The sequence below is a fragment of the Numida meleagris genome, chromosome 5 (genome assembly GCF_002078875.1).
Source record: "Numida meleagris isolate 19003 breed g44 Domestic line chromosome 5, NumMel1.0, whole genome shotgun sequence".
NCBI classification, from domain to species: domain Eukaryota; kingdom Metazoa; phylum Chordata; class Aves; order Galliformes; family Numididae; genus Numida; species Numida meleagris.
The window spans coordinates 63,347,674-63,375,227 of record NC_034413.1 but is presented as its reverse complement, the minus strand read 5'-3'; the positions used below and the strand labels follow the sequence as shown (position 1 = coordinate 63,375,227).

Here is a 27,554-nt window from a genome sequence, read left to right as displayed (position 1 = left end):
ATTGAAGCCATGTACTAGACTTCTCAGTGAGGGCTTTTTAAAATTGCTGTAGACATATAATATATGGATTCCTAATTGTTATAGGTTGATGCACATTCAGCATTAAAAAAACCTCTGCAAACACTGCACTGAAAATGCTCAGGAACTGAATATCTGTCATTGGCCAACATTTTAAATCCCTTAAAATCCAGATAGTCTCAGGGGGCTGGATCCAGTCTGTTGTATTATGGAAAGCCCATGGCATTGTCTGTTTCACGTTACACATTCTTTGTAGTTCATTAAGCACTAACAAGCATTGTGCTTCAACAGTTTCCAACAGGACATCCAATCAAAATGAGCTCATAGCTGTTTTTTTTAGCCTTCATCTGTGATTTTTCTCTTTTTAAATCAGAATTTACTTACCCATTATTCGCACTAGTAGAGTCAGTACAAGCAAGATCTATTCATGTGAAATGAGCCTCTCAACATAAACATCAAAACAGTCACCAAGATACTGATCTTTGATTTAGCCCTGCCCCCATGTGGTCACTTGCATGGTTTTCTTTTAATAGAAGCAACACTACAAAACTCTGCCAACTTCTTTTCCTATTTCATTCTACAGTTTCAGACTTGGTCTGACTACCAGATCCATTCTTGGATATTTCTCATTCTGTTTCATTCTGGCAAATTCTAATTAGATCTGTACAAATCTTCCTGTGAGATATGACTGGGGGACTGCATTTTGGTAAAATTCAGGTTTGTAGATAACACTATAATTCAGTGGAAATGTATCACAGTCATAGCACGGGACAGGCACTAGGGGTGGGACAAGTTCTCAGATACTTTTCACTCCATGTGGAAATGAAGAGAGAAAGGTCTATACCAGTAGGTATACCAGTACTGAACAGGGAGACCAAGGGATTCACAACAGAGAGAAAAGTAGGTGCATGTAGTTCAGAAAGTGCAAGTAAACCCTATTTTGCCTGCACTGCATTCCAATGCAGGTACAGATCCTCCAATGAAAATCGCTGTATTTTATACTGAAATAGAACAACTACTGAAGCATATTTAAATACATATACGAATTTAAAACTGAAACTTGAGGTCAGACTATGCTCTTATTGCTCTTCTGGCAGAATTTATAGACTCTGAATCAGAATATTATACTTCCAGGTGAACACCTGCAGAAGACAAGAAAAGCAATGGGACAAGGCAGTACTACTTTCATAAGTGTGGAGACGTTAAATGTCATGAAAGTTCATCTACAGTTTTTTAGATTAGCCCTCAAGCACAATATAATGTAGTACTGGGGGAAAAAAATGTCATTCACTGAAAAATTATACATATTTGTAACAGCCAAGTTACAATCAAAATTAATATCTGAAGATACTTTTTATCCCTTGCTGTCACACCAGACGTTTCCAGATAATGCTCACCCTATGACTGACTATAACCATGCATCTTCATGGCTTGCTTTTCAGAAAGCACAATTCAAAATGAGACTTTCCACATCTGTTTCAGCATGAAGCCCTCTATTATATTACTGCATTCAGAAATAACTCTGTGAGAGGAACTCCAAAGCTGCAGATATAACACTCTGAAGGCTCAGACTGCCAGGAGCTCAGTGCTGGAGGGATTCCACCTTCACTGATTCTACTTTGTGTCATTGTAGAAAGATTCTGCTGCCCATCTTCTGTTTCAGCTGCATCACAGTGGTCCATCTCTGGAGAACTCTTACAGCCAAAGATCCACAGATACGTTCAGGGTCCGTTTCTTCATACTATGAACAGCAAAGCTCCATGGTGTCTTGAAGCAAGTGAAGCAGAAAATTTTCCCATCTGAAGTAGAGATTATTGCTTTTCCCATCATGAAGCTGCTGATGTTATGCCCCTAAGTAGCCTTAGTACCAATCAAAATTAGTTATGAATAAGTACTCATGACTACAGATGCTGATTTCTGATGATAAATCAAGATCTAATGGCTCTCTTACAGACAGCTCTACCAGTGCCAGTCTGCTGGCTCAAGCTGCCCTATACGACCTTGTGTTAATTACTCTAACTACACGAGAGACTTACTAAATTCACTGATTTCTGTGTCCATAAACCAATATTTTCAAATAATTCTACATCAATAAGCAGAGTATTGGTCTCTTTAGCACTGATTATTTTTTATTGGCTTATAATGTCTTTGTGCAAACTCAGTAAACTTACCCTTTGTTTCCAGGGCCAACACAGGGCACACCGAGATTCAATGATTCAAGTTTCTGTGCATTTTTTATGGCCCACTCCAGGGGATAATTTTTCTTCCAACTTCAAAGCTTTAACATTTTGCTGTCAATAAAATAGGCAAATATTAGACAGTTTTGATACCTAAATGTATCAAACCACAAAAATATCTACCTGGTTACATTTACATCTTCTTCCAACATCACTGATCTATTCTTACAACCTACAGAGATGCTATAACACTTCAGACGCTATTAACAATATCATTTTCTATTACTGGGTGTCAGTACCTCTCCTTGATCTGTCAATTTTAGAAAGAAAAAATTGTTGTATTAGGCGAAAAGCGGAGTACTCAGCATGTAACGTGGAAGGCCCTTCCCCATGGCATTTTCTTATTGGCTGACCTACTTAGTTGAACCTGTGACGTAGGATTGAGAGGCTGTACCTTTTGCCTTGATAACTGCATGACCACTCCGTATATGGGTTTGTGGAAGCGAGTGGACAGAGCACAATATTCAAGATGATCGGCCAGTAGCCCGTGAGAGCTTCTGGAACAGTCTAGTAAAAGATAAGAAATACTATATAGTTCTGTAACTTTTAGCAATAAATGCCATTTTGCTGCTCATCATATTGATGCCTACGTGCAGTGGCTGGCCGGGACCGGCTTTTGGTTCTCAGCATGCAAGAGTAATACGAGTGGGGTTGCTATTAGTGAACAAGTCAGACTTATCTTCAGTACTAATAATTTTAATGCCAGGATACCTGTTAGTTGGCAGGTGTATATCAGGAAATTAATTATTTCAGTCTGCTTCTTCTGTATTATATTTTCCATCTTCTCCTGCCTCTGATTAATTTCTAAAATTCCTGCCTTTCCTCTTCAGTTAACCACAGGTTATTGTATTTTGGTCTTCTAAGAGTACAACTTCAAACATCCTCTTTACTTAGCTTATCTAGAAGAATACTTCAAATGTCATCCTTCCGCCAGGTGCATTAAACTTTGGTCTCTGAGGTCCGGAGTCAATGACTGCTTTTCTCTACTTTTAATTAGTGTAATTACTTATTTCTGTGCTTTATCAGCTACTGCTGGCAGAATCCAGAGATGGGAGCTTTACAGAACTGCTTCCATTACCACAACGTTACAAACCCAAGTTTCACATTTATTTGAAAGACAACATAACAGAACTCTAATTTCTGCATTTCTAATGCATTATCTTCCATTCATGTAATTCCCTACAGGTCTTGAGATAGTTATCTTAAGAGTCTGTGTGATAGCACAGCACAGACTTCTCAGTACAGGAGTATTAAGGGGTCATTAAATACATTGCTAGTCAGTTCTGGAGGGATCACAGCATAATTAGGTTAAGGACCCAAGGCTTCCAATGGTACACAAAGTTCCCCAGCCTGCTTTATAATGTTGCAGCCTTGCCTTGAATTTCAGCAGAGCTCCATCCCCATCTCTAACCACCTTTTGCAGTTCAACTCCTTCTGTGCTGCATGCCACTTACTTGGCAAAGAATGTTTCAGAAGCCAACAACTGCTTGCACCTGAGCCAAGAGAACATTTCCTTGGGCAAATCCTTAAAATCATTTACCTTTATTTGGAGCAAGAAGTGTTAGATTAAACAATACGTTTTAGAAATTATTTATTCTGAAAATATTTGTAACATATTCCAATCAAGGAGCCCATTATAGGAGAAGAAATCAAAGAACAAATTACTACATTGCAATTTTGTCACCAAGCTGCTATTTTAGCAGGTGCAGGAATACGATAGTTACCTCATATCATCATCATGTAGCACAGAGTTTTGTGAATCCCTAGTGTTTTGGAAGTAAGCCAGGCAATAAAATAATGAGGGGTTTGGACATGAGTCAGAAATAAATTATTCAGAATAGTAAGAGAAGAAAGCATGATAGCTGACAAAAAAAATATACGTACATGTATATATAATTGACCATGCTAGGAAAAAGAAAAGCACAATGTTTTAAAAATTACTAGTCATTTTCTTAATACTACAGCTAGAAAGACATTGAAGAACCTAAAACCAAATGGTCATATCTACAGAGATTCTGAGCATTGGTACATGCAGCTGAAGTGGTTTCTGCTCAGTTTAGATGCTATTTCTTTCCATGTAAAAGAAAATATTCCACACTACTGTCTGTCACCTCTCACAGTGTTATGACTACAAGCCATCAAAACCTTACAATAAACTAGATTTCTGTTGGAAAATGATGATTTTTTTTTTTAAAGCATGTTTTATGGTGAAGACTCAGTTCTTGCAAATTGTAGAAAGCTTTTCTTCTCAGAACTTCAGCCAACCAAAGCAACTAGCAGCGTTATGAATCCCACTGTGAATTAAAGAATGCAGGGTCAAGACAGCACTTTGGGTGTAACACATCTTGTTTCTCTGTCACAAAACTATGATCTTGAGAATTGCATGCTTTCTACTGCAAGACAGTGATAAAATAAAAAATTAAAAAATAAAAAATAAATAAAAAATAAAAATCAGGCCTAACAAAGCACATGTTTGCAATTGTGTCATCAGAGGATTAAATTTCTCAGTTGCATTCCGGCTTCTTGGAGAGACTGATTTCATCTGAAATGAGAAAAATCACATCGATTTTGATTATAACTTCTTGGAGGTCACAGGGAATATATATCATTTTGCAAAATGTAGTGCTTAGAGTTTCTGTCATATGATTTTTCCTCATGATTCTGGATTCCAATACTGTAAAAGACATTTGAAAATAAAAATAATGTTGAAAGCATGTTAAGATGCATAGCCATCTTCAGAAAGAACAGCACTGTTCCTTTATATTTCTATACAGCTCAATGGGACTTCTTAACTGGACGCATAAAAATAATCGTAATAGGTCAGAGCAGAGTCACAGAACTCCCAAAACACATGCAAACTAATTTATAAGAAGCAGAAGATTATAATTTGATCTTTGGTGGTTTTTTTTTTCCCTTCAAAGAGAAATCGCCTTTTTAACAATCCACATTTAAGAGAGTGAATGATATGTTATGGAAATTATTGACTAATACACATTGGCTTCATAATTCTTAAATAAGCTCTTACTCAATTCCACTTCAAGAATGGGGAAAATAGTTTTCTTGATATAAGCCATGAAAAGCTGACCAGTTGCAGGACCACCTACAAGAAAAAGCAGAAAAGCCATACAGTACTTAATGTTTAAAATATTACACTAATAATATCATACCTTTTCCATATTAGTTATTTTATTGCAAAGAGAGATTAAATGAAATTATGTTTGGCATATACCCTGTTTGGAATATGGGTGTAAGCTGTTGCTGCTAAGTACTGTAGGAAGGATTTTCCACATTCTTTTTCCAGTGCAACAGGCAACTTTCATTACATTTAGCAATCTAGGTCAATAAGATGAGATCCGTAACTTCTGGCAGCATTCAAGACCAGGTTGAGCGGGATCCTGGGCAGCCTGATGCACTGGCTGGCAGCACTGCCTACAACAGGGGGTTGGATTTAGATGATCTTTAAGGTCCCTTCCAACCTAAGCCATTCTATGATTCTACGATGATATGATTGGTGTTGCTGTCACTGATGGATTTGGAATTAGTGCTGGTTAAGAACAATGGCAAATTTTCAGTGTAGCTATCAGAGACAATCAGCTATTTGCTCTTGGTTATATTGGCTTAATTTCCCTCAACTCCAGCATTAAGATGCTTGAAAGTATCCCATGATTTTCAGCTCCTTAGCTGTTATTATGCTGTTGACAGATCAGGGTCAAAAAGGGGGATGCACTAGTCACATCATTGAAGTAGCACAAGATGGGACACAAATTTATATACTATATACAAATTTATCAAAGGAAAAAAACTCAGAAGCAAAAAGAAATATAACTCTCACCATAAATGAGAATTCTAATGGGAAGAGTTGTGGCTAAACATTGCTCCCCAGTTAAATCCAGAATTTTAATGAGATTAACTCAAAACTGAAGTGGAAATTATAAAACATGTTTTAGCTAATAACACAAGTATTTCTGAATTCTGTGTATACATGAAGTATATGACCCATACCCTCAATTCATCCATTCATACTGAATGTCCCCAGCACGTTTACATTCCCAAAACTCAAATTTTGAGTTCTAGGTTGGAAAAGCTCTCAGGATCAGAGTTCTAGAAATCACATATACACAAAAAAAAAAAGCATCGAAACCTTTGAATTCTGAGCAGAACTTCTATATCTATGGGATATCTAGCTCTGGAAGTCTAACCTACCTAAGTATTCCCCTACCTCTTCTGTAAGTTACTTTGCCCAAAAGAATGAAAGGCCCATATCTTAACTTCTCTTCCAGACATTTTGCTTTGCTCACTTCGCTTTACACCAACCAACTCCTCAACTACCTGATCAAAACTATTTGCTCAGAAGACGACTCAGGGGATATTGACTTGTGAAACGATTCCTCTAAAAGAGGATCAATAAAGCCTCTGTTGGCCAAGAAAAAAATGAAAATAAAACCACCTCATCACTCATTCTCATCACTACCCTTACATTTACATCCACTGAGATGAGAGAAACAGAGACCCTGCTGATGTAGTAAGTTTCCCAGGACATGTGCTAGAAGGAACAGTGCATGCACGAATTTATACCTGCACATCAGAAATCTCCAAAAATACGACACAAAACAATCCATCAAATAGGTAGCCAAAGTAGGAGAGACTGTACTTTTTTTACATAGATTTAAGTCCTAAGGATGCATTTCTAAGTGTAGTTTAGAATGTTGTCTGTGGCTTTCCTTCTTCTGCTTCTCAGTAGTCAGCATTGATTGGCTGGGCTTAATATAGCACTGTGCATGCAAAGTAGGTACAAAATCGTTGTTAGCACTAGAAAATCACCTGCCGTTAAACTGCATACTGTGGTTGCAAATTTAGCATACTTATAAATGGAAAGCTTGAAAGGAGTACAGAACGTCCCCAGAACTACGGCCCAGAATATTAATCAGCTTGAAATATATTTAGACTGAATGAAATGGGATTAATAATGTCCCCAAGATAATTGATTTTTTTTCTTTAGATGATCGATTTATACTGTTTCATACTGTTTCGTGGACCATCTGAAACAAAGGGGACGTTCCAAAGTTTACTCATGAGCAGCTTTGCCCATATTTCAAGATATTTCATCTCAAACAGTATTTGTGGTGGTTCCAGCTGAGCAGTGAAGGACTGAATGGGACAAAGCAGTTCAGGGTGTGATTTCCAAAGGCTGGTTCACGGCATTGGCTTGGACTCTGAAAGCCCCTTTCTTCTCCCAGCCCATGTCATGGCTGGAGGGCTCCTTACTGACTTAACCAAGGTAATTCTTCCTCACCTCCCCAAATTCTCTACTGCACATTGACGTGGCTCCCAAAGGAGAGGCTGAGAGGAAGGGTACCACCAAAGCTCAGTGGTAACAGTGCTCTCCTGGAATTTGGAGATACAGATTTAAAATGTTTCTTTGTGTGTAAAGTACAATTTACTAAGTCATCTTTCCAGGTGCATGCAGCCTGTGCTTGAGGTCAGAGGGATCATACTCTCTTCTCTTCTGCCTGGAAAAATGAGGTCGAGTACTAAAAGAAGGTCTAAGGAAGAACAAAACTTCATGCAGTGCTACTGCTGTGAATCAACCTGAACTAAGAACTTCTTGCCTCAAAAGGATAAAATCCAGCATCTCCCATACATTGACTATATGCTTTACATACTCTGACTCTAACACTCAACCCCCAGAAAGCTGAGGCAACTGGTTGAATATGAATGCTATGCAGTAGAACAGAGTGGGATTTCTGTGGGTTTATGGAAAATGGTCTCAGTAATGGAACCAGATGATCACCACAGACAGCAGAAGAGAAGGAGGGGAAGATAAATTTTGGACAAAGTGGTGAGTGGGATATCTACTCTGGAAGCCAAGTCAGCAAAGCAATCTCATAAACCTTTCCTGAGATTTTTGTTAGAGTCAGAGTCCAAGATTAAAGACACTTCACTTTCCAGTGTCCACCTAGAGTTAAGAAGCATTCTGAACAACATGTTTAACCTTCATGCTTCCTCCTTCATGTGTTTAAATCAGCATTCTCTAATCTCCCACAGGCACCAGGTTATGCATTTTAAAAGCAGCTTTACTGTACCTGAGACTCAGATCTCTACGGGCATTTAAAGTGATGCCTCCCACTGTTTTCATTTAAGAAGTCGGGAGCTTAAAAGCCTCTAAAAATTTGATCCAATAAGTCCTCTTTCTGTAGCCCCAGCCTTAAGGTTTTAGTTCTTCTGCTAAGGACTATCATTTTAGTTACAAAAGGCTTACATTCAGACTTTACTGATGGCATAAATACAAGGTTTCAATTTCTGATAAGTGATTTTGAAATATGAGATAAATATGCCACAGTTCCTATGCAGCATAGTTTCCAACTTATTTTACTGCTATCAGCCTAAAATGAGATGTTATACAACTCAACCTAAAAACGGAAGCTTTTCACAGAATTCCTGATAGGCTCTTTGTAATATGTTATATGTTAATGCTTTTAAAAGTCCTAGCAATTTAATTAAAAAAAAAAGAAAGAGAGAGAGAAACAGAGAAGAATGAAACATGACAACTAATACAGTCTTTTCACTTTGAAAAGATCTTAGTGTACCTCCACTTAAATACATTACCTGAGGGTAATTCACCTTTCAGTTGCCAGTAAAAAAAAAAATTGTTATCTCCTTAAGAGAATTGCCTCAGGGAACTTGACAAAAGTTGAACTCTTCAATTAATTAGATTTTAATGAGCTACCCAGAGAAGATGAGAGAATTACACCAGGATTACTATTTTTTCCTTTACACCTACTGTTGAATCACAATAGACTAAACACACCTCCACAAGCATATCTGTATTTCTTCATGGTTTTACAGCGTGGCTTAGTTAGACCTACTACTTTTGTTGTAATTCTTCAGTATTAATTACAAAAATACCTTTGTTCTTTCCTCTCAAGAGCAATAACTGTCACTGAGAACACTGTGTCAACCAAGGGTATGCGTCCTCCAGGTTCCAGGTGCCAGTAGTGTTGGCAAAGCAACTTAATTCAGGTTCTCTTTCTTCATGAAAAAAAAATTCAAGGCAAAGCACAGGTTTGCATTTAGTTGCAATACTGCTGTCTTTCCCCCAGGAAGTGAAAGGGGTCTTGTCATCAGGATTATGATTGTATAGATTTGGGTTCAGAAAAATTTTCTTTGGCATGGACTGACAAGGATCTCAGAATTATAAGGGAAGAAGCAAGAAAAGCTGAAAGAAATTTCCCTCCAGCACAAGGGTTTAAATCTCACATTTATTTACTGGAGATCTCTGCTCTCTGCCATACAGAAGCATTTCAGATATTAAATTTTGTAACCCCATCTAAAGCCGTTGGGCTCAGGATAGGAGTCAAGCAGAAACCCATGAAACAGGAAAAAGATCACATTTGGCGCTCTAATGGGCTCTTTTGAGTTTCTGTGAGAGCTGGACTTGAAACATCTAACCTTGACCTTATCAGATGGCACCAAGAACAAAGACTTGCTAACTGTTCTGTAAGTGTTACTACATTGTATTTGTCTTGAAGATGTCTCAAAGCTTTGTTAGTGTTCCTTTTTGATAGAACTCACAACCAGAGTTTTCCAGTAATGAACAGTAGCACTGAACATCTCTAAACAGGGAAGGTAATACAATTATTTTCCTCTTTAATCATGCTTTTGATGAAGCTCGTTTATCCAAGCTGTATTTACTAAGTTTACACAAATAATCACACTACTGAGAATGGAAATGAACAGCAACAGAAACCCTTAGTATAAGAGAATTTTTGTGCAGATATACAGTATAACTCAGATCCATAACACTCATACATTTGAAATGTTATTTTCCTTAGAAAAAAGGTTTTCATCACTTACTGTTAAACATTTACATTTGCATTATCAAATATTTTTAAGAAAAATATGGATATAAGTAGGAACAGGCATATTGCGATATCTCTGCATATTCCCAAGTACCTATTTCTGAAAGTAGGTATTTTACTTGTGTTTTTACTAAAGAAATTCCTTTTTTAGAATTATCAGTTGGTATCAGCCAAAATACTGACTGAATATCATAAGCACGTAAATCAATAAGCACAGATACACAGAAGCATTGTAATGCATGTTCCAGAGATAATTTGTAATTGAAAAAAATCCATTAACACTCTAAAGGCATCTGGTAAATGCAGAAATATCAGGAGCAAGGCATGAAATACATTCAACAAAAAAGCCATTTGGATAAAAAGCAAAACAAACAAAAAGTTTTAAAGTGCCCCCTTCCCTCTACTGTTAGCACAGCTGTTTCATGAGCATATCTTGATCTAGCATTACTTCTCATTCAAGTTTTCCACACTATAACATCTGAAAAAAAAAAAAAAGGTGATTCGGCCTGATAATAATATGATTTGAGGCTCAGAAGACCTTCATGTATCACAGATTTTGATTTCTACAGTATCTCAGAGAGCAATGGGATAAAAAACTCTGCTTTTTGAAACTTCTCAGGAGAGTGCACCAGGCTTCACTTCCACAAAGCGTTTAAACATATACTTAAATGTGTTGATGTCAGTGAGATTTAAATTCATGCTTAAACTTGAATTTAGAAAAGTTTAGAAGTGGAGGAAGTACTGAACTGGATAGCTAAAATCAATTTAATGGTAATTTACCAGTTCTTGCTGCCTGCTGGTAAGCTTACAGTGGGCAAAATACCAGCACAGTACATCTGTTTTATATCATATTCTATCCATCTCAAAGAAAAATAAATTAGGTAGATAGATAAATATGTAGGATAGACAGATCAACAACCAGTGTCATTTGTCACCCACCATTCCACTTCGTAGAGCTGTAATTTAAAATACCTTCAAAGGATTCTGGATTTTTCAGCTAATAACCATGATCTAGATCTCCTGATGTTCTCCTGATTCGTTATCCATTTGTTGCCTATTTACTCATGTACAAACCCCTCTGCATGCTTTATTCAAAGCTTATTCTGCACCATGCATGTCTCCTTACCATGTTACCCTCAGACTTTCCCATATTATGCCAAGTGCAGTCATTAGCATTACTCTTCTCCAGTTCATTCTTATCAACACCCTTTCCCCAGGAAGGAAGATGAATACACAAGGGGAATGGCCTGATGTGGATACTCACACTGACAGTAGGATGCACAAAAACAAGCAATGCTTACTAAAGGACTTATTACATTTCCCCTACAAACAATGAGAATCTCACCACTCACCTCAATGACAAAAGACAAATATGCAGTCTTCTAATATATTTAAAAATCAAGGGAAAAGAAGAAAGCAACATTTATTTAACCTAAGCTATTTTTAGTTACCTACAGCTTTTACGTACTTCCAATCCAAGATCCTCTTTTCTCCTGCCCTATGTTTTTTTTAAAATAAATACATAAATGTTATCAATAGAGTTAAAATAAAAAAATGAAAACCACATACTAGTCACGTACACATAATTTGGAAGGAAACTGAATTGCTGTGATCAACAACCGAGAAAAATAACACAATATGGTATTAGTTCAGAACAAATATTAAAGTAAAAGCCAAGAACAAACCTCTGTTTGAACTCATATGTTGCTGCCTTTAATTAGAAACTAACAGGCAGGCAAACTCAGCTGACCATCTCAAACAGATCAGAAAGGATTTTCTTCAGGTCTCTTCAGAGAATATTTACAGCTGCAAATCAGACTGAGGAACATGCACACTGGAACAACAGTAGCCTCCTCCAACCTGAATAAAATCCAGCGCTATGGCTGTATTGAAACTATTTTAGGTATCTTGATTCAGTATCCGTTCCGACAGCAAAATCAACAGAAAATGCAGTTCTGCTAGATGACTTAATGTGCAATTTTCGAGGATGTTTTGAAATAATCTGTGTTATTCCCATCCTTTTGCAGAAGGCTGCAACACAGAGGGATGCGGTGTTACACAAGGTCAGGAAGGTTAGCAGCAGAGCTGGAACAACATCCAGCAGAGCATCAGCGGTCCCCTAATCCACAGGCAACCAAGAGACAGAGGCCCCACTGCCCATTGAGAACTAGTTTGCCCTGAGGAGCTACTCATACATCTGAAAACACTCTTGATCTGCTAATCTGGATGCCAGGCAGTGAGGAATCAGAACCAAACAGGGCACTTTTAAAGGTCTTAACCTGAGCACCTAAGTAAACTATAAACTTGTTCCACTGCATGTTTGTTTTCCTCTGCGCTCATCTACAGATGCACCTTCTTCACCATTCTCCATCTCAGTCACTGTATATGCATTATTCAATAAAAAAATCCACCACCAACAAAACAATAAAACCCAAGCGCGGAAATAATTTTTCATAAGCTACACAAAATCAGCCCCTCTTTAAGGTGACACTGTGTTTCCAGTGTTTGTCTTCTTCACTCTCACACACATTATAGATAGCCTTAAATGACACAGGGACTCTGTTGGATATGATTTATTGCCTTGATTTATTGAACTGAGTCATGACAGAACTCCCACTTGACAAGTATTCATTTCTTCATGGCAAGTAATTAGCCTTCATATTGCCAAAGGGCTCTTCAACTGCCCTGTCAGTGCTGTTCCAACCTAATGAAAATACAGCATCTTATCATAGTAAGACATTTACATTATTCACATTTTGCTTTCCAGTGGCCTTTCATTAGCTCCAGTCTGCATAACTTTGGTGGCTTATTTGCTGCCTCAGAACAGAAAAATACAATGCTCAGGAAAGAAAAGCATCACTCAGCTGCAGCCTTGCCTTGCTGCTGGATTAAAACAAGATCTTCTGACACCACTAAGCCAACAATTTTAAAGAGACTGTGTGAGCATACATACCCTAGAACACAGTTTGTGGCTATATATTTACTCTTTAGCTTTCACATAGCTATATCTCGTCATTTAGCGCAGCCTACAATAGCGGGTAACATTATAATCCACACCTTATCAGAGTCAATCTCACTCTACTTTGTCCTCCTGACAAGCAGTTTACAGCTATCTGATCCTGATACTGAATTCCCCTCCTGCCAAGCTGCCAGCTCTCTAGCCAACAAGTAAAACCTATAACCACATCACTGCCTGTTCCCTAACTACCCAGGGAGATGATAACTGATGGTAGTTCAACAACCTTGCTAATTCTTTAGGACTGGGATAAAACCCTGCAGGCAAACAATCCACATGGGAAGGAAAGTGAGCTGGGAGGGCACACTGTCCAAACCACAGTGCTGCCAGCTGTATACAGAGGTAAATGGGCTGTAAATCCCATAGTGCTTTGTACAGTGTGGCATTAACATCCCACTGAAGGTCTGTAAACAGTAGAGTGTCTCAACACCTTAGCACACACCATGCACAGATCTACACAAATCAAAAATAATTCAGTCAGTGCAGATGCTAAGATCAGTCTTATCTAGCAGCAATATCTTGAGTAAGGTCGTATGAAACCAAATGAGACCATTAGTGAGGAAAACAGTCAGATCTGTGTGCAAGAAAAAGCATATGATGACAGTGAACAGACAAGCTGACACAAAAAATACATTCAGCTGAGTTCTTTAAAAACTTTCAAGAATAATACTAAATCCTTTCAGAATTTCATTTGTCTTTCTTATCATTCCAAGTCATAGATTATTTTAGAGCACACTGAAATAATTTCATTCTTTTCCTTGGTTTTCCCCTGTCCCATTTCCGCAACCTTGCAACACACTCTGTTCCTGTTTCTTGGAGAACCTATCCACATAGAACCAGTTTTACATTGGCTTAGTCTAGGCAGCTGGAGAGAGAATGTAGGAAGCATAGGATCATTAAGAAGCTGAGAAAAGAAACCTAATTTCTTCCCCTGGAGTGGAGAGCTAGAGAAATATGAATTCTACCTTATGAAATTCCAAGCTGTCAATCAATTGCTCAATAAATAGCCAGTTTCAGCCTACCACAAGCAAGGAACAAAAAAAAGGAGGGATTAATCCTGCTAGGAAGCAAGCACCTGGAAGATATGCTGCCAAGAAAGCTATTTTCTTTTTAGAAACTGTCTTTCTTTGTTATTCACCAGTGGAGCGAGCATTCAGCGTGTTGAAATTCATGAAGCTAACTTGCATCTGGTCTATTGGAGACTTACCTGGTTTATGACAGATAATGGTCTAACACTAGTTAGATGCAAAAAGGTAAAATGAGGAATAAGGCCCTCACAAACACGTTACTTGGTGGGCTTCCTCAGATCCTGCCTACCACGGGAGACATGAGGAGAGGAAAGAAAATCTCACTGCTCCCTGCTTAATCTTAACAGCAAAAGACAGTGAGAAGGAGGCAAAACAGACTTTCAGCCTCCTCTATCCCACTGGATCTCACAACTGCGAAATACAGATGGCAATATTCATGAACTGGGCATAAGACTCCCAGCACATTCCCCAACACAAAATGAAAGATAATGGAAAATAATATTGCTCCCTAAGCCTTGCATTCTTCCCTACTGCTCATTTGGGGATGCTGAAGTCACACGTAACTCCTAATTCTCATCCAAAGGGTTTTCTACTTCTGCCTTTCACCATCCATGGTAGGATTGTCTCATCATTAGCCTGCCTGTTACTTCTCTGTCCCATTTCAATTTTCAAAAAAAATTCCAACGTAAAACTATTGCCCAGAAGAGTAAGGCACAAAATGGATATGGTCATCTTTCTGCCTGGGTTTATTTATACTGATTATTGCCTTTAATACCAACGCTGTATCATCCTTTCAATCTCAAAAGCACCTAAAATATTTTCTACTGCACACTTAAAAAAATAAAATCTTGCTTGGGAAACAGTGAGCAACAAAAAACAGAACTGTCCTACAGTTATATATTCTGACCAGAAAAAGTGTTTTTTTGATTAAATTCCTACTACACTGTTTATACATTGTTATTCTAACTTGTGAGCAGCTAGATGCTACATATTCATAGAATCATAGAATGGCCTGGGTTGAAAAGGACCTCAAAGATCATCGAGTTTCAACACCCCTGCTGTATGCAGGGTTGCCAACCACTAGACCACTCTGCCCAGAGCCACATCCAGCCTGGTCTTGAATGGCTCCAGGGATGGGGCATCCACAACCTCCTAGGCAATCTGTTCCAGTGCATCACCACCCCCTGTGTGAAAAAATACATATTGATCTTGCTTTTCAATGCAATATTAATGCCTTAGAGTCTTTAGTCATAGTTCTTTGACTATTCCAGAAATTTCCCTATGCTGTGCATAGAGAAACTTTGGAAAACATCAGAAAGCAGATAATGGGCTTCTAATGCTCAGGCCAAAGCCTGCGGATAATTAAGATTGTATTAAGGTTGTGATTACCCAAGTAAACATGCTATACTACTTCTAATTGCTTTTTTCATTTTCCACCTGAATATTCAGTAACAAAACACCTACTGAAATTTCAGGATAGAGGAAGGAAGAAGGATAAGAATAGATAGGTAATCGCTTCCCATTGGACTTTTCCAAGTCTGCTTAAGTGGTAAAGGTGATTCAGTGCCAATGTCTTGGAAAGGAAAAAAATGTAGGCCCTGCTTTTCCATCTGAAAGTCTGACTAGAAAAATATAAATATGCTAAGCTTGCCAATACTTTAATCCTAAATAAAAAAAAAGCAAAAGCTAAAAGTTAGGGGAATTATATCTGTAAGGATTTTAATGACTACAGAAAATCTAGTAAATTCCTTCTGTTCCTTCTTTTTGACCTCCCCATTGTCTTCTGGCATCTTCACCATTCGTCTCGGGATATGACAAAGATGACTGTGTATCCTGTGTGCTCTCTTCTAGCTTTGCTAGGAAATACCTCACTTCCTCCATGCTTTTGATAGGGTCAGTAGATACTTAGTATAGCTTAGGTCACAATGTCCTGGATGAAGTGGTTAGTAGGAATTTTAAAGCTGCTGCAACTCAACTGCAAATCTAAACTAAACTGAGCATAACTGTATAAGTCCAACCAGGCAAATGTTACTCAGAACAAAAAACTAAATAAACACAGATATGTGTAATTCTAAAAATTGTTCTTAGAAGTATATTGATTAGCTATGCTACTCGTGTGACAACAAAATATAGCACAGCTAATGCATAGATACATGGCAATATTTGAAAAGTATTTAAAAAATAGTTTCAATCATAAGAAGTTTAGGAATAAAAACACGAGTGCATCCATGCAGGGAGAAAATGAGGGGTCAGCAGCTGTATTACGTCATTACATGAGCCCCTATAATATGAGGTTCTAGATGAGAGAATGAAGAAACAGTTGCTGCTTTATCATCCTACTCCATGTAGATATTTATGCCAAGATAGCCAGTTTGATGCTCTAACAAAAGGACAGTTTAAAATAGTGGGGAAAGCCGCGCTGGGAAGTCAGAAGCAAATGGCTCAGAGAAGAAAAAAGGGTTGAACTATGATCCTGAGCCTTTGCTCAGCTTCAGCTGTCATCTCTTTCAACTGAACTGCAAGGTGTATGTAAGTTATTGACGTGCAATAAGAGAAGAATGTGTTTACAAGCAGCTAACAGACCTTAGTCTCTCTACAATACCATAGTTTGCGAATTAATCTTTAAAGGGTAGAGTAAAAAGACTCTCATGCACATGAAAAATGGTAGTAATAAGAACACACAAAACTGAGAGTGTCGGAAGAGAGGGGGACAAGGAAAAATACAGGAATGTTAATTCATGATGGAACTCCTTATGAAAAATTTTACTACAAAGGGAAAAAATACTTTTATTTAAAAAGAAATTACAATTTCACCTTTAGATGGAAGCTACTAAAGGAAAAAGAAACTATGTAATGTGGAAGGATATTTTCTTTTTAAAAGTACTTTACACACTTCAATTCTTGTACTTCCCTTGGGGTTTGCATGTTTTGGTCACAGTTATCCAATTAAAATGAAAAGTCTCCATTATCCTTTAGGCGAGGACAGCTGCCAACTGCTAAGTTTTATAAAGTCTTTAATCTTGTCCATAAATATTTAAAAAGAATTGGTTGGTACACAAGCCAAAGTAAAGTAAGAAATCAAAGGCATGAACTCTGCAGTAACCTCTATTGTCTGAATGGAGATGAAACACTAGAATAAAATTATGACTTTTTTATGTTAAAATTAATGTTAAAATATATGCAGGCATCTTTTCTGAACCTTTTCCCATTTTCTTCTTGTGTAGAGTAGTGAAGAGGAGCAAAGAACTAAAGAGATTTCAAGGCTAAGATTACTTTCTCTTTTCCAGAGCAATTTTACAGCACAGCAAAGAAACAATCTTTACCACCTTATCCTATGTTTTCCATGCTAATTAGTGACTTTTAAAGCACAGCCTTCAATAAAAGGTAGTATCTTATCATGATACATTGGATATATAGAGACTATGTGTTCAATATCCTTAGGCAAAAACATCCTTAAATGTGCAATGAGATGACAGGCATCATCCACAACATCTGGCCTATGTAACTTCAGTATCAGCACATCTTTACACATGATATGCCATCTAAAAGCGTATCATCTTCTCATTTAGGTTGACATAAGTTTGACAACAGAGTTGGCAGCCTAAGTCACAACCAGGAACAAGGAGGAATCCTACCATGTGCTCTGTTTCTGCAGGCTATGTGCACAGAAACATATCTGGGAGAAGGCAAAATTCAAATGCACATATCTGAGGAAAACAATGATGCAAAAGCTCCACACCACATCAGAGACAACTGGCAGCTCTTGCTTGGATACAGGATATTCTGGCTGATGCTCAACTGAAGGATTTGTAGACCTATATGTAGATGACTCTGAAAGTCATGCCTCCTATTTGTTTCTGTGGAAGCTACAACAGATACAAAGAGCACAATGGCACTTCTCACAGAGCAAATTCTCAGCTACAAAATACTGTTTTCCAGCATAGTCACTCCCATTAGCTATGTACTTTTGCCAGCTATGAACTGGAGCCTGCAAGCCGTATTTGCGCTGTAGAAATTCAGGATTGAAAGCCCAGTGATCACTGTCAGTCTAATAAACAAGCACACAACAGCAAGGATTGCTCTTAATCCTGTCAGCTTGACAGCATCTCTAAGCATCCTACCATTTAAACAGATAGAATACTAAATAAGGTAAGTACAAGTTCTCTAGGCATGGGGACTGCACAAGAACATGATCAGCTAGATGCTCTATTGTCTCCCTTCTACCTCTGTGGCAAAAGGAGGCTCCTTTGTCAGCTCAAACCAGCTCAGGTGGCCAGAGAGGTGCTTTTGGATTATTTCTTGGGGTTTTTTGTTTTCTTTTGTTTTTTAAACTAAGTAAGCTTCAACAGAAACAAACACTAATTTGCAGAAAGATCACATCACTAATCATAGAATCACCAAGGTTGGAAAAGACCTACAAGATCATCCAGTCCAACCATCCACATATCACCAACACTTCCTCACTAAACCAAGTCCCTCAGTACAACATTTAAATGACCCTCCAGGGTCAGCAACTCCACCACCTCCCTGGGCAGCCCATTCCAGCACCTGACCACCCTTTCAGAGTAGTATTTCCTAATACCCAACCTCAGTGTCCCCCCATGCAACTTGAGGCCATAAATATATAAAATAAATATACATGTTAGGATGTCAAGTTTGATGTAAAAAGACATGCTGAAACTGCACTTAGTAAGCTGAAGTCGCATACACTATAAACTGGTTATAATGAAAAAGCACATACTAGAGCTTAATCTTTCTGCTTTCTGAATCAATAGAAATATTCTTCTCAATTTGACATGATGGGATGAAAACACTAGAATCAGATTCCAAGAAGTGGCAGAGTTAATTGTGAGGGATGCTGGAGATGAAATCTGATGGAAGTGGTTATTACCAGGGCCTTTTTTGAGTAGCAAGTGGTTTTCAGAACTTTTCATTTTCAGCTGTGATCTGAAACCCAGAAATAAAGGAACCCGACTTTTTGAAAGAAGAACTTTGGCAATATTTAAGGCAAGGGATTGGAGGGAAGAAAGTCAAAGGAAAAGAATTCTTGTGAGATTTTTTTGAAATTAAAGCCTTGACATATTCAAAATTACTTGCCATTAAAGAAACCAAGACTCATTCTCCCAGCTCTGTCACAAGTGAGTTAAGTAAATTGTGGTTGAAATCAATGTGGCTGCAAGTCTCTCTGAAGTTAATGAAAGCTGCAGACACTGAGCACACTCAAAAAGGTCAGGTTATTAATACCTCTGCACAAAAGTTTCATATATTTAAATGTAATTCTGAGGTAGTATTGACTCCTCTTTCTCTTATTTACATAAAGAAAATATGGTCTCCAAATACATCCATGACAAAAAAATATTGGTTCACATTACTCTGAAGTAAGATTCCAAAGTCATAGCCAAATACATTCCACCCAATTCCTGACTGAGGTGCTATTTGAACTTAGGAATCAGACTTAAGAGTTATTAGTCCTGAGTTCTGTTAGCCCTAATAGATTATAGTACAGTCCTTTACAGGACTGTGAATAATTGAACAAAGGAATTCATTGCTATGGTCAAGGTGAGCTTGATAAATATTTTTGTGGAAGAACTCATCCTCATAAGAAAATTTTTTGTATAGATTCATCTCAAATGTATTCATTATAGATGAGAGAGTTCAATGCAAAGATAAGTCATGATAGGCACAATGAGAGCCTCAGAAATTCTGCATTCAGCCTAGGTAGCAAGCCCACTTATGTCAAAGAACTCCTCAGGCTTGTGTGCCCCTAGGGCAGAACTAATTAAAGTTCAGAAGAAGGAAGAAGCAATGAGCATGACAATTCCTCTGAAAGAGGAAATAATCCAGGAGAAACTGGTGGGAGACTGAGCACAATCACCGTGAGGTGAGATGTGTCAAAATTAGGGAAGGCCAAACAAAAACTGGTGATATATGGGAGAGAAGAGCTGAAGTAAGCAGCACCACATTTTGGAGTGCAGAGGATAAATGATACATTTTTTCTGCTTGGTATAAACAACTTTTCTTCAGCACAAACTGGGAGTGATGAAGGACACAGTGACTAATTGAGAACGAGCTCTGGTCTCAACTATGCCCAAATGTTTAGTGCTTGAGCCAGAATTAGCTGTACTTAGTGATATAATTCTACTTGGATAAAGCCATGCCTACTAGCAGCAATGCTGCGAGCAGATAAAAACACATGTAATTTATCTGTGCAGATTGCTAGGGACACATGGCTTCTATGAACAGAGACATGGCTCACAACTGCAGTTGGACAGGAAGGAGAAGGGGATCACCTCACCTCACATCGTGTCCAAAGTTGCAAATTTTTCAGCACCCCAGCATTAAGAAATTTTGGTGAGAGGCACAAACAACATCACTCTCCCATTTTTGCATCTCAGCTGTGGGGAACACACATAAAATATAGCACAACATATATCAGCAACTCAAAGGGCAGGACATATTGCAGTTCTACTTTTACCTGGTGTGGTATCAGAAGAGATTCCTGTTATACCAGCAGAAACTTCTAAAACACCAACTGCCTTTAACAGACACTATTACTGTAACTGATTCCTTCAGCAAATAGACAATAATAGCCTTTATTTCTTAGGTTACTTCCCCACAACAGTAATTGAATTCTTGTTAGCAATTTTCAGCTGTGAAGGAAATCTGAACAAACTAATCTCTGATAAAGCACCTCTGTTCACAGCTGTGCAATGTGGAGTATTTCTGAAGGAGAGACGCATTAAGCCTTGAAATTATCCTATTTATTATCCTCATGCCAATGAGAAAATGGAGCATTTTAATTGAGTTTTGAAAGACTGTTTCCAAACTGCTGACCTAGAAGGAAAGCCCTGCAAATCATTTCCCATAGATTTCTTACAGAACTAGTAAGAAACTTGACATGAAGCAAAACAGCCGTCCATCACAAAACTGGTGAGTAGTGGATACAGATCAAGTTAAATGCTGTTTTCCACAGGCCTCGGCCAGAGCTATGCATAGCTTCAATTCCAAAGCACCACTGTATTATGTGTACTATTTCAAATTTCTTTTAAATGTGAAAAAAATAAAGAAAACTAAAAACAAGAAAATAGGAAAATATTAGCAAAGATAGATCATCTGGTTGATAATGCTTTCCTCCCAGGAGAGCACACAGCTAGAAATTTTGCTTGAGCAATCAGCAATATCCCTCTAATTTAGGGGAAATTTACTGAAGTTATCTTAAAACAAGTTACATAAAACCTAAGTAGACAGTGCATGTGCCCATGTCATTCTGATAAAAAAATTACACAGCATAATCTGAGTCACTAGAATGTACACAGTACAGCCACAACATAATTAGTGTGCATATGTATGTTCTAATGGTAAATGACCAAAATGACCTGGTTTTGATTCTGAGACTGAATTTCTGATAGTGAACCATGCTACCAAACTCAATTGCTTACAGCTGCAGAGGAACTCACACCACAGTTACTAGGAAGCAAAAATGCAGAGCTGTAACATGGTGGAGAGTGCAGCAATGACAACAGAGCACCAGTGTCCTAGGCTGCAGCAAGTGATGATTTGCTTAAATGCAATGGCTGTGGGCACAGAAATAAAGGAAAGAAGCTGCTTACCTTCAGAAGACCTCAAGTACACAGGGATCTCCAGCAAGAGATCCCTTGCCTCCATTGCCAACCCATAAATGAGGTCTGCATGCACCTGAGCTCCCTAGGCTGGCCCTGCCTTCCTACCAGCTGCTCAATCACTATTTCAAGCTATGCCATAGCATTTCTGCTACAGGAATGATACAATCTGCATTGTTGCAGTTCCACACCAGCAGGTTATGCTTGGGATTATCTTGACAGGCTGGATTACAACAGTTTAGATTTTGTCATAGTGCACTTGTTCTGATAGAACTACTATTTTGCACATGAAAGACACTTATCAGTGAGACAGGTGTGAAAGCAGAGCTCAAACACACAGAAGCATCTCTGTGTAGTCTCCCATAGAGGTGCTGTAGTGAATTCTCATCTGAAAATATTTTACTGTTAGAAGTTTGACCTCCTGGCAAAGGACATGGGAGAGGCTGAGGTACACAATGAATGAAGTACTCCATACTGATCCTTATTGGTAAAACATACCAGCAGCAGTCCTAGGTCCATAAAACAGGTGGGAAATCCTGGAGAAAGAAAGCCTTACCATTAGTGGAGGATGATCAGGTTAGGAGACACTGAAATAGATGGGACTTGCAAAAGTCCATGGGATCTGATGGTGTATATCCTTCCACAAGTGCTGAGAAAGCTGGCCAGATCTTTCAAGGCCACTCTAAACTGTGAAAGACTATCATGATGAGGGGAGGTTCCTGAGCACTGTTGGAGATCAAACCACTCTTCAAGAATGGCAAGGAGGATCCAGGGAACAGGCCAGTCAGCCTCATTTCAGTCCCTTGGAAGGCGATAGGGTAAATCCTCCATTAACCACACAAATGAAAGAAGAAAAGGCGATTGTGAGCAACTGGCATGGATTTGCGAAAGTGAAATCATGCTTGATCAACCTGAACTTCCTCTACAATGATAAGACCAGCCCAGTGAATGAAGCTATAACAGTTGCTCGTTCTCTACTGTATTGCGGATTTCAGCAGCGCTTAACACAGCATCAATACTGACAAAGGAAGGACCAGATAAATGGTCAATGAGAATAGTGAAAGCAGGATGAATTGTCAGGTTCAAAGTCCACAAAGTCCAAGTAGACACTATTCCCTAGTGATATTTCTGAGTCAATATTGGGGCCAGTGTTATTTAAATTTTCATTAATGATCTAGAAGACCAAGTATCTTCAGCAAGCTTGCAGATCATACAAAACTGGAAGGAGTGGTAGCTCCATCCTTGGAGATATTCAAAAGCAAACCGGACACATTCCTAAGCAATCTTCTATAGCTGACCCCACTTTCATAAGGGGGTTTGGATCAGAAGATTTCCAGAGGTGCATTCCAACCTCAACCTTTCAGGAATTCTGTGCATTTAGAATTTTGGTTAATTGTCCAGAGACTTTCAGCAGGAGTAATTCAGCAAAATTGTGAGGTGTATATTATGTCACCTAATAAATGGACGAATACCACTAGACATGACTTGTCTGATGTTCGTTTTGTCAGAAGCAGTGACAGAAATGGTTTTAAACATACTTTATATTGCAGTGCCTTAGTGTGTCTGTTCCTCGTGTCAAGGTGCCATTATCAGATGGAAGTACCTGAAAGAATGGCTGGCAGCATTATTTCCAAAATACTGTATTTATGAAAAGACCAGCCTCTTTGGTAGAGCACAAAGAAATTGTAACCCGTATTTTATATATTTAAAATCTTTATAACTTAAAGATGTCAGCACTTACACATTGATTATACTCACAGCTTGTAAGTCCAGGGACTTGTTTCTCAGAGACAAGGATCACCTCTTTCCCCCTCAAGTCCTTCTATATTTTTTATTGAAGAACTGCAGTTCACCCACAGGCATTTGCTTATAGCTTGTCAATTGCTGCTTGATAGGAATGACTGCCTCTGTTATGTATTCTTGTTTTAGTATGGATCTCAACAGCAATTCTGTAATGAATACTGTTACCTAAAGGTAGTGTTTGTATATTCAATGGCATGAATACTGAATTTCAAAATACCACCTTCCACTGTGGTACTTCACTGTCTCAATTTCCCTTCATAATCTGCTTTTTTCATCTACATACTTCCTCAGAGCAATGAGTATTTCAGCTGAGGCACACAGGAACTACCATGACAGAAATATGAGCAATAAATCCCTCTCCCTGCAGGAGGGAAGAAGGACTTGGCTACTCGCTCTATGTGCTCCTTCAGAAAACAGATTGAGATTACTGAGCACATGAAAAATTTGCCTCTGTAAGATGAACATGGTGAAGAGGGAATTAAACCATGTCAGATTTGGATAAATACAGTTAAAGAAAAAGTCAGTAAAACTCACCCTTGAGTATTCAATATCATGCCTAGATTTCTCCATGGGTTTTCTCCCAGTTAGAAGCACTAAATGCTGCTATGATGCCAACTTAATTGGCCAGTAATGAGTGCCTGGGGTTGAACTTAATTTGGCCTCATCAGAATTCACTAGCACTACATCATACTGCAGCAGGGAGGAGAAAGAATGGGGGAGAGGAACAAGATAAAAGGAAGGAAGAATTAAAATACTGTTTCTTAACACAGGAGGATTTTAATGCTAACGGATACCCCCTTCCAGACTTCATGCTATGTAAAGAAATTGGCATAGTATGTAGCAAAAATGCTGATATATTTATTTTTAATGGCTATATTTTGGCAGAAATTTTGGCAGTCTTATTCCATGCAGATATGTAGACAAATCATTCAATCTGTAATCAGGCCTCCATTACAGCCAGAACAAGATCTACTGTTATTCTCTTCTTCTCTATGCTCATGACGTAATACCAATTTTTGCCTAAATAAACAATGAATAAGGTATCTGAGGTCTTAACACCACCCTAGAGTCAGATCTCTTCTTTGGTGCTAATTACTATGAAGGAGAACTGATCACCTCTGCTGACAGGTGACATATCAGCTGACACTCTTTACCTGCAAAGATCCAGAGACTCTCCTGGCATTTGTGAGAGCATGCAGCTCAAGCTGAAACCTGTGCTGCTACAGCACTGCTGCTATCTATATTAATTCCAGCTACAGCAAACAGACTTGCTTTCACATGCTTCAAGTACACCTTCCAACAACGAAGTACACACATCATTGATCTTCTCTAAAAAGCAAATTCTTAGTTACGCTTCTAATGAAAGGTTAGCATTTTCAAATAAAAATCCACCTTGCTAAGTATGTGATTTGGACTGTCTCCATGCACTTCCCAAGAGGGAGAGTGACCCCATCTTACCATACTTTTCTGCAATTCCCATCATCCAAAGCCCCCCCCCCCCCNCCCCCCCCCGTCTCATACTAGCTATGTTGATTCCTGGACAAAATGCACTCACAGCTCTAGTTTCATCTCCATAAACTCACACAAAATTTGTGTGAGGTAGGAGAGAGTGATGACACAATTCCTTTTTTAGGATTTATGGTATGTTAATGCACTGCAGTAGAAAGAAGGAAGAAGAAACTGTAATGAAGATACAAGTTTAGATAAAGTTTCACTTATAGTTTCAAACAATGTTACCATGAAAAGTCTCTTCCTCTTCAGACTCCTCTCCTGCTAATGTTGCTGGATATGTAAAGAGATATCACTTTCAGACAGATCTACAGCTGTCTCTAATTGACTCATTCTGTTTTTTTCAGACATCTTATCTGAAATTCTAAAACTGTCATAAAATACAACCCCAACAGTTTGCAGCAGATCTATTGAAAGTGACCACAGATTTCTAACGTCCATTTGTATTGAAAATTAAAAACAAATGTACCAAAAAAAAGCTAGGCATAAAGCAAGAGAATTATTTGGCATTCACATTGAAGCTCGGTAGCTTATATTTCTAGATTATATTTCCAGTTTGAGCCTGGGATATCTATAGATCTGATCAAATCATTTGTGTATCTATCCTGCAAAATGAAGTATTTAATTTGAAGAAGGCTTACAAATGTAAGGTAACATTTATAAAGGACTTGAACTCTTTAAAGGGAAGGGCAGTCTGGTATCACCAAGTTGATGCAAGATACCCACTATGCTCAACAGAAACTGAGTTAAATGGGAGCTATTAAGAACAAAGGCAAGCACACAGCAATGAGTCGAAGCCAGGTCAGTTGCCCTGATTCCCTTCCCTTTGTACACTGAGGCAAGAACAAACTCCACTGAGATGTAGAATTCTATAATTTAAGTTATTCAGCGTATAGTTAACATTGTATGGCCAACCATAAAGCTGGCATTTTTCAGCACCAAAATATCTGACTTTGCAATTTAAGTAACTTCTTAATGGACTGCATTGCCTGGAATAAGAAGCAGACTGTTAATCTAGACAAGCATCACTCTGAAGGTAGAATGTATGCGAATCCCACAGCTTGTACTCCCATGGCTAATTTTTCATTTATCGTGTAAACACACCTGCTAGTCATACAGCCCCTATCCATGCAAGCCCAGCTGCATTTGCTTTAAACCACTACTGGATTCAGAAGGTAGTGCAGAGCCCTGAAGAACTCTCAGCCCCTTGATCAAAAAAACTAAAACAGATATCACAATTGTTGTCCTTCCCCATGTGCAATCTCTGCATCACCCTCAACATTGCTTCCTCCCTGAAAGAAGCCCTGGAACACATGCTGGCATCTACCACCTCTGTCACACCACAGCTGTTAACACCTGAAAAAGTCACAGCTACTTTACCCAGCCACTTTGATTCTTATTTGAACCAAGCACATCTTTCTGTGAAAGAATGTTTTTACTGTCCAGAAAGGCAGCAAGATCTAAGCCTTACACTGTCTTTTTATTTCTTGTACATTATCATCAAGGAGGAAGGCTGTGTAGGTCAGATGAGGCACCCAGTTTCACCTGTGTAACACCTTCACTGCCAGCGCGTTTGCACAAGTGTGACATAGCTAATGGTTCTAGTGCTGAAGAGAGACAAGGAAAGAAGTGCTTTTCTTTGTGCTTCTGGCTGAGCAAACCTCACAGGCACTCTGATAACACTGAAAAAATCATTCAAAGCTACCTCTTGTTACACTAGCCAGTGAGTATTATTCTCTGAAAGCAGCCTTGTTGAGAAGGAAGAGGCTATCCTTACACAGATACCTTTTGATCTACATATGCAATTTAAGGTAGAGGCATATGCTTTTAAGGAAGAAGACAGGGACGAGTTGGAGAAGAATGAAAACACAGTATGTACTAAAACAGAACAAGGAATGGCAAGAAAGACAGGATTACTATTTCACAATATGGATATCCAGATTCAGCATGCCCTTCATAAAAGCTTGTGGGTGACACAGAGCCTGCTGAAATGAATGGCAGACATCCACACAGAATATTTCTAGTAGTGATCTGACTAGACTGCAGATGTATTAATACATTTCTTGCAGAAGACACAGTATTTTGTACCTACTGATAATCAGCCACCAGTATTACTCAAACTGTGGGGGACTGACTGCCTTTCTATTATGCATATAAAAGAGGTAGAACTAACTAGGCTGCAATGTGACTGCTTTGACGTTCCTGTTTATCCTTGCAGCACTGCCATATGTCTGACATCGGAAAAATGAGAGTAGGATCCTTCCCAAGAGTGCTTTTACCATGGTCTTTCTGTTACAATTGTGCAGCCGGACTCCTGTGGGTAACAAGAAAACAGAGGTAAGAAGATCCCCGCTGGTCCCTAGAACAGTTTATACCTAGACTTGTCTTTTGTTTTCTCTTTCACAGCTAGTTAAAAGAGCATTTAAGCTTCTTATTCTAGAGAGTCACAGCAATCAGATGAGCAA

General features: G+C 38.5%; 1 long non-coding RNA gene across 2 annotated transcripts in view; it reads right to left on the bottom strand.

Moving 5' to 3' along the window:
• LOC110400617 overlaps positions 3,237-27,554 on the bottom strand; it is a 34,998-nt gene continuing 10,680 nt past the window's right edge. For both annotated transcript variants that reach the window (XR_002439962.1, XR_002439963.1), the window contains 2 exons: positions 5,281-5,355; positions 3,237-4,797 (listed from right to left, as the gene is read on the bottom strand). This is a non-coding gene — a long non-coding RNA (uncharacterized LOC110400617). The remainder of the gene's footprint in view (positions 4,798-5,280; positions 5,356-27,554) is intronic.